The 12,555-nt window shown below is 39.1% G+C and overlaps 1 long non-coding RNA gene across 11 annotated transcripts in view; it reads right to left on the bottom strand.

Moving 5' to 3' along the window:
* LOC143442906 (uncharacterized) overlaps window positions 1-12,555 on the bottom strand; it is a 139,810-nt gene that overhangs the window by 46,408 nt on the left and 80,847 nt on the right. The window contains exon 1 of one of the 11 annotated variants that reach the window (XR_013111531.1): window positions 2,435-2,528. The exons of the other annotated variants lie outside the window; for them this stretch is intronic. This is a non-coding gene — a long non-coding RNA (uncharacterized LOC143442906). Of the gene's footprint in view, window positions 1-2,434; window positions 2,529-12,555 lie in introns of those variants that run through there. 11 annotated transcript variants of the gene reach the window in all.

The raw sequence follows: 12,555 nt of genomic DNA on the forward strand, positions 1-12,555 counted from the left end.
CCTTTTTATGGGAGCTGCCAAAGGGGGTTTGCATTCATATCCACACATCTTTCCCTCTGCCTAACGGGAAACAAGCAGAAGAGACAAATTAGAAGAACAAATCTTTCTAGACAGTTTGGTTTCATTGATACAACTACAAAGCTGGGTTTGCTAGAACTTTCCACTACTTTAATGATCACCAAAATCAACAATTGTACACAGTGTCAAACACAACAACACTTTAGGGACCAATGTGGCTTAGTAATTAGTGTATTCAGTCTTGTCTGGTTTTTAAAATTTTAGATCTGGCTTATAGAATCCACTGAAGTTACAAGTCATGTTTCATCAATAAGTTATTTCTCACAATGTAAGAAGCACATTCAGTCCTCTTTATGGTTTCTTGAAGTTTTTATACACAGTGACCCAAAGCAGCATGGCAACAGAAATTCCTCATTTACTGAGCCAGGCATTTCTATCCTGTATCCTACTACAACATTCTCTTCAGAGAAACATTTTCAAGCCTTCCAGATAAACTGCCTTGTTAAACAAACGTCTAAAAGAAAGTGGACTATCCTGCTTCATCTCATATCCAATAGATACCTAATTAGAATATTTGGCTTTTCCACATTTTCTTTTCTTGTTGACACCATGGTAGACTTTTAATTAATCCATTAAAACATTCAAAATCATAGAGAAGACTCATTGTCTTGATAATTCAGTGTCTAATATTTGTTCTATGATATTCCTTTGCTATAAATTGGAGAACAATAACAGGCATGTCGTGTGTGTGTGTGTGTGTGTGTGTGTGTGTGTGTGTGTGTGTGTTACTGGGGGAGAGATCAAACCCAGAACTTTGTACATATCTGACTAGATCTATTTTTAATATCTGAGCAACTTGAGTAAAACCAACAAAGATGTCAGATTATAGAAAACAAATTTATACTACACAAAAATAGGAAGATCTAGACTTTTTATTAAGAATTCTGGTAAGACAGGACAAGTCTTCAGGAAAGGAAGGGGTTGTCAAAACTCTGACCCATAATTGTTCCTGTTTGAAAGAACTACAAGGATGGAAATGGAGAGGAGCCTGAGGAAAAGAAGGTTCAGCAACACGCCCAAAGTAGAATCCAGCTCAAGGGGAGGTCCCAAGGTCTGACACTATTACCGAGGCTATGGAGCGCTCACAAAAATGGACCTATCATGACTGTCCTCTGGAAGACCCAACAAGCGCTGAAAGTGTAAGATGTAGATATTTGTACCCAACCAATGGACAGAAGCTGCTGACCCCTGTGGTTGAATTAGGGAAAGGCTGAAAGAAGCTGAGGAGGAGGGCAACCCTGTAGGAGGGGCCCATTCTCAATTAATCTGGATTCCCTCAGATTTCTCAAACAATGAACCACCAAAAAGGCAACATACACCAGCTGATATGAAGCCCCCAACACATATACAGCAAAGGACTGCCAGATCTGTGTTCAATCAGAGATGATGCACCTAAACCTCAAGAGACTGGCAGCCCCAGGGAGTTTAGAGGTCGGGAGTGGGGTGGGGGAGGACAACCTTGTGGAGACAGGGGGTGGGGGGAGGACAACCTTGTGGAGACAGGGGGTGGGTTAGAGGTATGAGGTGTTGAACAGTCACAGGGTAGACAGGTGGGTGATAAAATCTAGACTATAAATGAATAAATAAATAAATAAATAAATAAATAAATAAATAAATAAATGAAAGAGGATACAGTATGTACCTTCCAGTAAACACAATGTCATATTTTAAAAAGAAGACATATGATTATCAATGAAAACAACCTCATCTCATCCTGCCCTAGATTAGTGTTTACATACTCAAAAATAGAGATTGTTGACATTATAGAAAACCTGGGAAGTCTGTAAGATACACCCACAGAAATCACTTTATGTGACCCTTGTATCAGGTAACAAGGAAACAAAGATAAACATCTTCTCCAAAGTTACATGGCTGATTAACAAGGGAGTCAGGCCTTTAGTCCTCAGTCTGTTCAGTCTGTCTTCTGACCACTCTCTTGTTGCTGTCCCTCAAAGTGACGATCTACTACATTAAAACCAAGTATCCTGGACAGTCCCAGATCCTCAGCTCCTCCTCCTCTACCTCTTCTCATCAACTCTTTATTTTAGTCCTTTTTGTTTTACCAATTTTTTAATCACTTCTTATTTGTCATGTTCCAGTGATGACGCCATGGCAAAAGCAACAGTGTAATCTGCCTACATGGAGAGAACACCACAAAACCTTCTACTTTAGAAGAAATTAATCTATGATTGATCCTTTTTGACCTTGAAGCAAATTTCAAAGCCCCATCCACTATCCGTTCTATACCAACAATTCTATGTACAACATTGATCTATCAAAGAACAGGGAAATATTTCATAGTTTGCCTGCTTGTTATTAATATCTCACTGAGTCATTAAAAACTAAAAATACTTACATTTATTTCTTCTTGATTAACTTTTCTCTACCTTGTCTAAATATGCAAGGCTTAATAGAAGCACGGTCTCTTCCATCACGAGACTTACTTGATACTGAGTCTGTGGACAAGATCAATTTTGTGTGAGTCACTGGAGTCTGCACAGCATTAGCTCCGTATCTAACACACATGAGACACTGAGTATGTGTACAGTTGCTATTACAGAATGAGTAAAGCTTAGAAACTCTGTGGCTGGAGAGATGGCTCAGCGGTTAAGAACACTGACTACTCTTCCAGAGGTCCTGAGTTCAATTCCCAGCAACCACATGGTGGCTCACAACCATCTGTAATGGGCATGCGATGCTCTCTTTGGGTGCATCTGAAGACAGTGACAGTGTACTCACATACATGAAATAAATAAATAAAACAATGTAAAAAAAAAGAAAAGAAACTCTGTTATAATCACTGTTTGGGGAGAAATAGCTATACAGCATAGAAAAGAAAATGGGTAAGATTAAACAGTGAATGATAAGGTGCAAACGGTAGCATAGACACCAAGACACTCTACATTATCTCTAATTATTGTTGCTTCATTTAGTCTTGAAAACAATTTCTGTACAAATAAAACTCATAAGTATAAAACTTAATAGTATAAGTAAGGTGTTTTTAAAGGTTTCTAATTTTTCTACACTTGAATCAACAAACCTATTTTATCCTTAGTTTTAATCACTTTTCATTTCTTTCGTTGAGTTTGCCTAACAGATATGTTTTCATTCAATAAAGTAAGACCACTTTGCTAAAGACACCACACCCTTTGGCTACAGGACATAAAAAGCTCAATCTCAAACTGACCTGGAAACTTCCTCTCTGCTAGTTCGATTTTTACAGTGCTCAGAAGAGCTATGCAGGTAGCTGGGAAAGAAAAGACATAAATGGTTTTACCCAGCATCATTCCCGGCATATTACAATAACAACATATCAGAAGAATTGTGACCACTGGTACCACAGTAGCACAACTGTTGTGAGCTAACTAACTGCTTTCTGATTGGATTTCAGGCTCAACAGGAGAGTCAAGCATAACTGGTACTCGTACCCTGCTTAAAAGTCTATGACTCAGAGGTCATAGGCCCTGGAATAGAACCTACTGTTGTTTTACTAAATGGTCATGCTGTCAAATTGCCTTCACCATATACCCATAGGCTTGGGGTGCTCTTAACTTTGGTCAGAAAAGCTACTTTTTGAAATAGGCAGCAATCAAAAACAATTTCACTAGTTTTAGTTTAATTTAATCAGGAGCTCAGATGCTAGAGTAAGGCAGGTCTTGAAGATGGTAATAAGATGCAATATGATGTCAGGGAGACAAACATTCCAGGAATTATGAGCAGATGTGTTCAGCTTAGTATAAATATGAACCACCAGCAGCAGAGATGATTCAGGGTCTCCAAGTTCACCTTTGTTAACCAGGAATTATTTCTTTGAATAACAGATTTAGATCTACCTCCTCACAAAATACAATATGAATCTACTTATAGAACTTTACAAAGAAAATAGAGAAAATGACTCTTTACCCTATAAAACTTTTCCACACTGGATTTGGCCCATGTTTTAAAATTGCCCATTATATACTAAATCAATGAATGCTACCTTGTATCTTATCTCTTGTGGAAAAATGACTACATATCTTAGCTGAAGCTCATCTACAGAACAGGTAATGCTGTCCCCAATGCCTGCTGTGATGACTGAACAAGATAGTACATCTGTGGAAGCCAAACATCTAGTAAGTGGCTGACACAAGTATCACCCTTTGTGACTGTGTTACTGTTAGCTTTAACAGTCAACTGGACACAGCCTGAAGTCACCTTAGAAGTCTGAGAAATTACCAAAATCAGATTGGCATGTGGGCATGCCTCTGGTGGATTATCTTAGTTGATAGTTAATAAAAAGGCCGCATTGCACTGTAGGCAATGCTCGTCCCTGGGCAGGTGGTCCTGGGCTGTATAAGAACACTGGCTAAGCCTGAGTCTCTGAGTGAAACAACAAGCATAACAAACGGTTTCTGCTTTAAGCCTGTGCTTGAGTTCCTGTTCAGATTTTCCCCATTGATGGATTGTAGCCTGGAAGTATAATCCAAATAAATCCTTTCCTTCCATAAGTAGCTTTTGGTCACAGAATTTTATCAACACTAGAAATAAAACTAGAGCAGTCTCTTATCAATGAATTTGCCTGTTATTGCCTTCTTTCCAAACCATCCCTTCTCCTGACCTTTCATAACACACACACACATACACACACACACACACACACACACACACACACAACCACTATCATGTCCAGTTGCAGGCAAATCAGCCTAGAATTAAAAAAAAAAAAAGACAAAGAGCTGGAAACTAAAGACTTTATGCAACAACTTTCAGGAATCACGTTTTAAAAGCTTTAACTCTGAGTCTAAATTCAACCAGCTGTTTGGAAAAGTAGAGAAGTGTTTTCAGTTACCCTTCAGAATCATGTTGAAGACCCCCAAAAATCTCATTTAAAAATCTGTAGCCATAATTGTGTTGAAGCAAACGGTTTAAAATTTTAATACTTCCCTCCTGGTGTGCCAGCTACACTTTAGCACCAAGGGCAAATCTGGACTTCTCCCTAGGATTCCATCTGTTCCCTCAGGGCTTATATTAAGTCCTAATCTACTTACTCTGTGTGGAAAAATGTTCCTATTACATTAAACTGAGATGTTGCATATTTCGATGTCCTGTTTTTCTGGGTAAGAACCTAATAACCACTAAAATTCAACTTCAGGAATATGTATTTGGAATTAAGGGTTGTAAAACCCTCCTAGAGATCAGTCAAAGCCACATCTAAGTCAGGGAGGACTAATGGTCTAAGAACAGACACATGAAGGAGTAAAATAGCAGGCTCTCTGATGGACAGTGCTGTCTATCAACAAACAAGAAGGGAAGAAGCAAAAATCAGATACTTGAATATAAGCCTGGAGGATGTGGGATGCAACAACAGGGCATGGCAGATGAGGCATTTGATACCAGAAGATTCTACCATGAATATCAAGAATGACCTAAAGACTGCATTTGACACAGCTGTCCAGCAAAAGGTCATCACATTGGAAGGACACCAATATTAACAGGGACCCCTGGCCAAATAACCAGCGCCCTTCTGACTATTATATATCAGAGAGAATAATGTTAGGTTCTCTCTTGGGGCCTATGGCCTAGCCAATCAAAGCCTTTCAGAGGACAGCTCCTGTCTGCAAGCAGAACATGGCATCAATACTAGTGTCAGGGTTTGGTGCCCTCCCATGGGATGGATCCCAAGTTGGGCCTGACATTGGATGGCCTTTCCTGCTCCATTTTTTTGTCCCTGCATTTCTTTTAGACAGAAACAATTCTGGATCAAAACTTTTAAAGCTAGGTTGATGACCCCATCCCTCCCCTGGAGGCCCTGTCTATCTACTGGAAGCAGTCTCTTAGGGTTCCATCTACCCAGTTAGGTATTTCAGATAAGGTCTTCCCCATTGAGTCCTGGGAGCCTTTCACATTCCAGGTCTCTGGGACTTTCTCCCTTCCCCCACTTCACCCTCATATCCCCTCTGCAGCTGCATATTTCCATTCATTCTCCTGGCCTTCTGAGTGTCTCTCCTGTATGGGATCTGGGTGGGAGGAGGGAGGGCTAAGAGGAAAGGGAGGATCGGGAACTTTTTGTGTTTTTAAAAAGATGACATGAAGTTGGAAGGGTAAAGTGGTGAATATAGGAAAGAAATTCAAGAGGAGGGTTATATTTAATCAATACATAATATATACACGCATTAAAATTCCAAATAATAAAAAAGGAAGCGCTTTTTAAGGACTTTAATCTTTCCTCCTTTGTTATCAAACGTAAGCAATAATGGGAGGAAAAGCGCCTTAAAAGACCTCTTAGCTACTGGATGCTAACTCCTGGCCTCGCTGGTGATGTCAGCCATTTTCTAAACATTAGTATTCTTAGTCTTTCCACTCATCTTGAGCGCACCATGTTTTATCTAGTCACCCTGAAAGCTTCCACCCTTCCTTAGCTTTCATTATGACTTCCAGTCTCATTTACCATGTGCTTACAGAACAGCACATAAGCATTCCATTACTTTTAGCCAGTGCATTATCCAAATCAACAACCCTGCCTCTCTCCCTCACTCTCACCATCCACCTCACTTCGCTCAGGTGAATGTTTTAAAATACGTGTATAAGTCAGAGCTCAGAGTAATACGAATTACACATAGGCCAGCATGTTGCTTTGCACATAAATTAACTAAGAATAAAATATTAACAAAAATATAGAATATTGTAAAATAGAAAAGTGAGAAGAGAGGGTAAGGAGGAAGGAGAAAACAAATGCTGATAATTCTGTCAATAAGTTGAAAGATGAATCTCTTCCTAGTACTCTACGACCAAAAAACCTCTCACTGCCCACTTGTATTTTCTATAGAAAAGCATGTTCTTCAGGGACCATCTCACAGAACATGCTGACCTCTCTGTTGACAAGTATCTAAAGAATCTTCATGCTGAGTAAGGGGATGCATTAGTAAATGTGCTCTGACTTGAGAAGCCAGAATCACTATTTAGAATTCCCTACTTTTCATGGCTAATCTCAGTCTTCAGCTTGCCTGTGCATTTGTCACAAGTATACTGAGGACCAGCTTAGCAGCTGAGCCACAGGAGACTTGATGACAGCGAATGTCTTGAGGCATCTTTAAATCTGGACAACTTGTTCTGTGTGTACCAATAATCCCAAGGACCAGTGCAGATTTGGATTCCACAGGATCAGAGAAGCTGCTGATTTTTCTTGCCATTGTAGTCATTGTAGTCTCATCTTCTAGTCAATAATTAATCATCTTATATATAAATAACATGATGGTTACATTTCTCCTTCTATGGTTTTGTTAGGTACAGACTGGAATTCATGGGAGGGCCTGAAATGGGACATGTGGAGACAAAAACTATGAGCTCTGTAACCTTGGCTCCAGGTCTTTCTGTAGATGCTTCTGGAACCCATGGATCCACAGGCTGCAAAGGAGACCTAGAGAATGAGCTCTAGTAAAAAGGAAATTTAAATTATTTTCAGTGAAAAGCAGTAGATGTGTGATGAAGAAGACTATGGCACCCAGACAGTCCTGGACCACTCCCCAATATCAAATTCCTGCTATACCATCTTCTCAGTATATAAACTTGGCAAGATTCCCAATTTGAGAATATTCTTCTTCCCATCAGAAAATTTCAAAATTGCCTCTTTATTTCCTTCAGTGTTGTTTTCATTGATCCATGCCATGAACCTCTTCATTACCCATGCTGAACTTAAAAAATAGAAAGGTAAATAAGACAACCCGTCTGCCCATAGACTATTGCAGGACACAAATGAATACCTTGTGACCACAACTAAGAAAGCACCAGATAAAGGCAGCTTCAGAGGGCTGAGGGTCACAAGCTCTGTCTGATGAGCTTAAGTTTTGCAGAAAAACCACCACTTTTACTGAGAATGGGAACACTGGTTCAGTCTCAAGGCAATGCAAGGTGACAGCACGCTTATACACTTCATTTGAGGGAATGGGGAACAATCTGGAAGTGCACACAGCACAGAACAGCCAGCCACCAGCACCTGTGCAGAGCTAAGCAAGACAGAGGCAGGGGACACTGAAAGATTGCTCATGGCTTGCCTAGAAGTTAGGACTTTATCTGTGAGTCTGAGACCTGCCTGGATGGAAAACAAAATCAGTTCTGGGTAAGATTATGGCAAAGCAAGGAAACAGAAGGGAACTAGACAAGTTACAGCAGCTATACCCAGGCACTCTATTAAAAAATAAGGCTTTATATCAAAGCATTTGGGTAGACTGCCTGGCTTAATAAAAACCTAGGGTTTATTTTAACTTGAACATTCAAATTGTTATAACTGTATTAAATTACAAAGTGCCATGGAGAAAGACTTCTGATTTTGAACCAAGGCCCAGGGAGGGAAACTGTTGTGTTTCTATTGCATAGTTGTTAGGAAAGTGTCAGGACAAGCACTTGAACACAGTTTTTTCCATTCTTCACTACTCTTAACTTTTTCATGTTTGTTTGTTAATGATTGCTTTTATCATGAGAGCAATTAAATGCTTCTTTTTCCCTCCAGCTTTTTCTCCGATTATTTGCCTGATACTCTGTTTACCCAATTAATTTTCACCATGTAAGAAGGAAGCCTTTCCAAAGCAAAGGTGAATTTAAGCCTAAGCATTGTCAGCCTCTGGCTGATTCCTAATTAACTGAGATGAAAATAATCAAGGGTTATTGTTACTGAGCTTTTCAAAGCTCTCTGCTTACATTATAGTACCAAGTATTTGGCAAGAAGAATGTGTTTCATCCTTCTGAGATCTTAGAATGACAATAGGACAGATGACAGAGAACAAGAAAGTCATCACTGAGATTAAGGCAGGAGCCAGACTATAGGGTGTTTTCCAGATCCCTTATTAAATACAGCAGCAATACAAGAAGAACCTTCTAGAAAATGGCATTACTAGAAGGTTCTGGGTCCATACACTGTATTAGTAATTTTCTTGCATAGATAATGAGCAACTGTGTCTGAGAACTTCAACATGCAGATACAATGAGACTGCTCCATAGACGAGGTAACCAAGGGGAAATTATGAGCATCAAAATCCTCACTCACACAGCCAGGAATCTGGTTATGATTCTGTGGAGGTGAAAAAAATGAGGCTCTAAGAGTCTCATGTGTCTCATAAGCAAGCACGTCCATAACAGAAGAAGAGAGAGAGGGAAAGGCAAACACTACGCACAGTGGCATACACCTGTAATGCCAGCGTTTCAGAGGTTAAGGTGGGACAGTAATAAATTTGCAGTCATCTTGACTTAAATAACTAGATCTTGTCCCAAAACAAATTAAAAGATAAATAGAAGATGTTGTAAATAAAAACTAAATCCACTGAAGATTGTAGAGAAGCTTCAAGAAAGAAAGTATGGGCATAAAAACAGTGTTAAATAGAAGAGCGCTTGCCTGGCATGTGCAAGGCCCTGCATTTTTTTTAATTGTAAATAAGACTGAGAGTTTGTCCAAAGTTTCTTGAAAATGCAAAGAACCTACTCCTGGTCCCTTTATCTTTATTTTTTCATATATTCATATATTTTTATATATTTTTCATATATCTTTATTTTTTATCTATATATTTATTTTGCTTCTCTAGTTTATATATTGGACATTTCCTAGAAGAAATACCTTTTTCAGAAACTATAATTAGGCTTCAGAGATGAGTCTGTGGCTAAAGGGTTTGTGATACAAGCAAGAGGACTAGAATTCAGATGCCCAGAAATGACAAAAATGCTGGCTGGGTGGAGACGCACTCAGAATTTCTCCTTGAAAGGCAAAGAGAGATGACCCTCAGAAGATGCTGGCTAGAAAAAGTAGCCAGAGCTACTTTGTGGTTTGACTGTGTAGTTTTATATTCTACTTGCCTTCACCCTGGAGGTGACTGTACTGCCAAACCCCTCCAGGCTTCCCTTGAATCCTCAGATGAAAACATAGACACAGAGTCGTTCAATTTCAAAATTGAAAATGACTTCTTGGCACAATTGCTGGGCACTACTATTACTTGACCTGAAAAGTGTGCCCTTACCAATTTCTTATCTCAGCCTCTTCCACTTGCCTTAAACTTCAGTTGCTTAACTCCCCTAATCAACCACCTGTAGGGGCAGCCACTTTATTTTGAGATCTCACGTGGTTGCTTGGTTCTCCTCTCTCCAAAACATGGTGAAATTCATTCTTCTCCCTTGAGTCTCTCACCCTGCCTTCTGGACACAAAAGTCCTACCTGTTCTTTCTGCCCAGCAATTGGCCCAAGGCTTTCTTTACTGACAGATCAAGAACCAGCTGGGGAACAGAAACTTAGCATCAGAGCCTCTCCCTACGGTTTGAGAGAGCCTGCTTCAGTGAATAAATTGGAAGAGCTATTGAGGTTGATTGATAAATGACATCAACTTTAGTCTTCCATATACATGCACACTCACCTACACACCAGTTCACTCATATGCAAAAACATGCATATACTCATATTTACACTATACAGACAGACAGACAGACAGAGGAGGAAAGATGAAAATAGAAAAGAAACCAAATTACACTGAAATTAGAGTAGGAAGAAGATTCCTATTCTTTGGAAAGTTTGTGAGAAGGAGTTTCACCAAACCCTTCTTCAATATCTTTTGTCATTTTTTACACACCTTGAGTAACTTTTAATTGCCCTGTAAAGCTGAAGATTTATACAGGTTGGTCCATAAGTTTGGCCTCTGAGTAAGTGGATAAATACGCTAAGTAAAGATGAAATACAGCAAACCCGCTACAAAGTTGAGTTGATGCTAGAATGTGACTCTTTAATGCCCTCACAAGCTCATGTATGAAATGTTTGTGAAAATCTTAAGGACAGTGTCTTCTGGGAGGTCTGTAGTCATTACAAACATGGGCTAAGGAGAACAAAGAAGCCCCAATCCTGCCTTCTTTCTTATGTTGACCCCTTCAACAGTGGCCAGTGGCCATGCAGTGTCTTTGCTCCAGCATGCATCCCATGAATTAAATGTTGTCTTATTACTGGCCTGAAAGTGATGTATTTGCCCAATTATAAACTGTAACCCTTACAACTATGCATATAAACATTTTCTCTTTGTAGATTCAGCATCTCAGACTGGATTTGGACAGAATGCTGATTGACAGCTGCTTTCTCTGTTTTATTAGAAAGATGCTGGCCTTGTAACTCCATCACACTGAATCTACAACTGCTTCCTAATTCATCCTAAAATGAGAAAAGATGCCACTCACCAGATGCTCTTAAAACACTCAGTTCTAACACTGCCCTAAAGAATGCCTTCTCCCCAAGATAAAGATTCTTTCCAACTAACAAGAAAATTCAAACAAACAAAACAATCAAAATTCAATTTGATTTAAAACAATCAAAAATAAACAATGTGGCCTGGAAAGATATCTTAGAGATTAAGACTAGTGTTTGCTTTTACAGAGGATCAGGGTTTAATTCTCAGAACCTATATGGAAGCTTACAATCATCAGTAATGCCAGTTCCAGGGCATATGACACCTTTTGGACCTCAACAGGCTCCCAAATTTATGTGTTCACATATATACACACAGTCAAAACACACATGAAAATAAAATAAATAAATACTTTTTTTTAAATAGGCAAAATATAGGAACATAGTTCTTAAGACATGGGAAAACAGGTAAAACAGGACAGAGTTAGAAGATAATCAAGGCCAGAACTATTATTGTTGCCACTCTGGGATGGCCAAACAAGAAGAAAAGATGCCTGGCAAATGAATTTAATTTAGGAAATTAAGCTGAAAGTCTTGGGGACCAAGGCAGCTGGAGAGCAGAGGAACAAAAGAAAAGGAAAAAAAAAAAAAAACATCTGCAGATTACTGAAAAGTTTTCCTGAAGACATTTAGTGCCTGTGAGCAAATGCCCAAGACTGAAGGAAGCAGCTCCCAAAGGGAGTAGGAGCAACACATCACTTCCAGGAGCACACTGCACAGCTGCAAAGTCACAGGGAATTAGCTATAACAATAAAAAAGTCTATCATCACTAGGAGACATTGTCATCTTTAGCCTGAGCACCAAATAGGTCTTAAAAGCAGGACTCATCAGGATTCAACCACGTTCAAGCAAAACAACCTGCATTTTAGAACTAACTTCAAGGGCATTTACAGAAAGACAGAAGCATCCAGTCCCCAACATGGTAAAAAAGAAAAAAAAAATTCACATCTGGCATCTAAACACACGTGCAAAGAAGGAAAATAAACCCATAATGAGAAGAAAAATCAATTAATCACAACCACAGAGAACTAAAATAAATGTTAAAGTCTGCAGGAAAGGCAATGAGAGCAGCTGCTATAACTATTCCCCATATGCTAAACACCAAGCATAAAAGCAGAAGGTATTTTTAAAGACCCAAATTGTTCTCCTAGAATTAAAACTTCAACTAGACCATATAAAAAACACTCTAGTTGGATAAAATAAAGCATTTAAAAACCAAAGAAGAGAAGAGCAGCAAACTGGACAATGTAGCAATGGAAACAATCAAAATAGATTACAGAAATAAAATGCATGGG

This window comes from Arvicanthis niloticus, chromosome 1, assembly GCF_011762505.2.
Source record: "Arvicanthis niloticus isolate mArvNil1 chromosome 1, mArvNil1.pat.X, whole genome shotgun sequence".
In the NCBI taxonomy this organism is placed as follows: Eukaryota; Metazoa; Chordata; class Mammalia; order Rodentia; family Muridae; genus Arvicanthis; species Arvicanthis niloticus.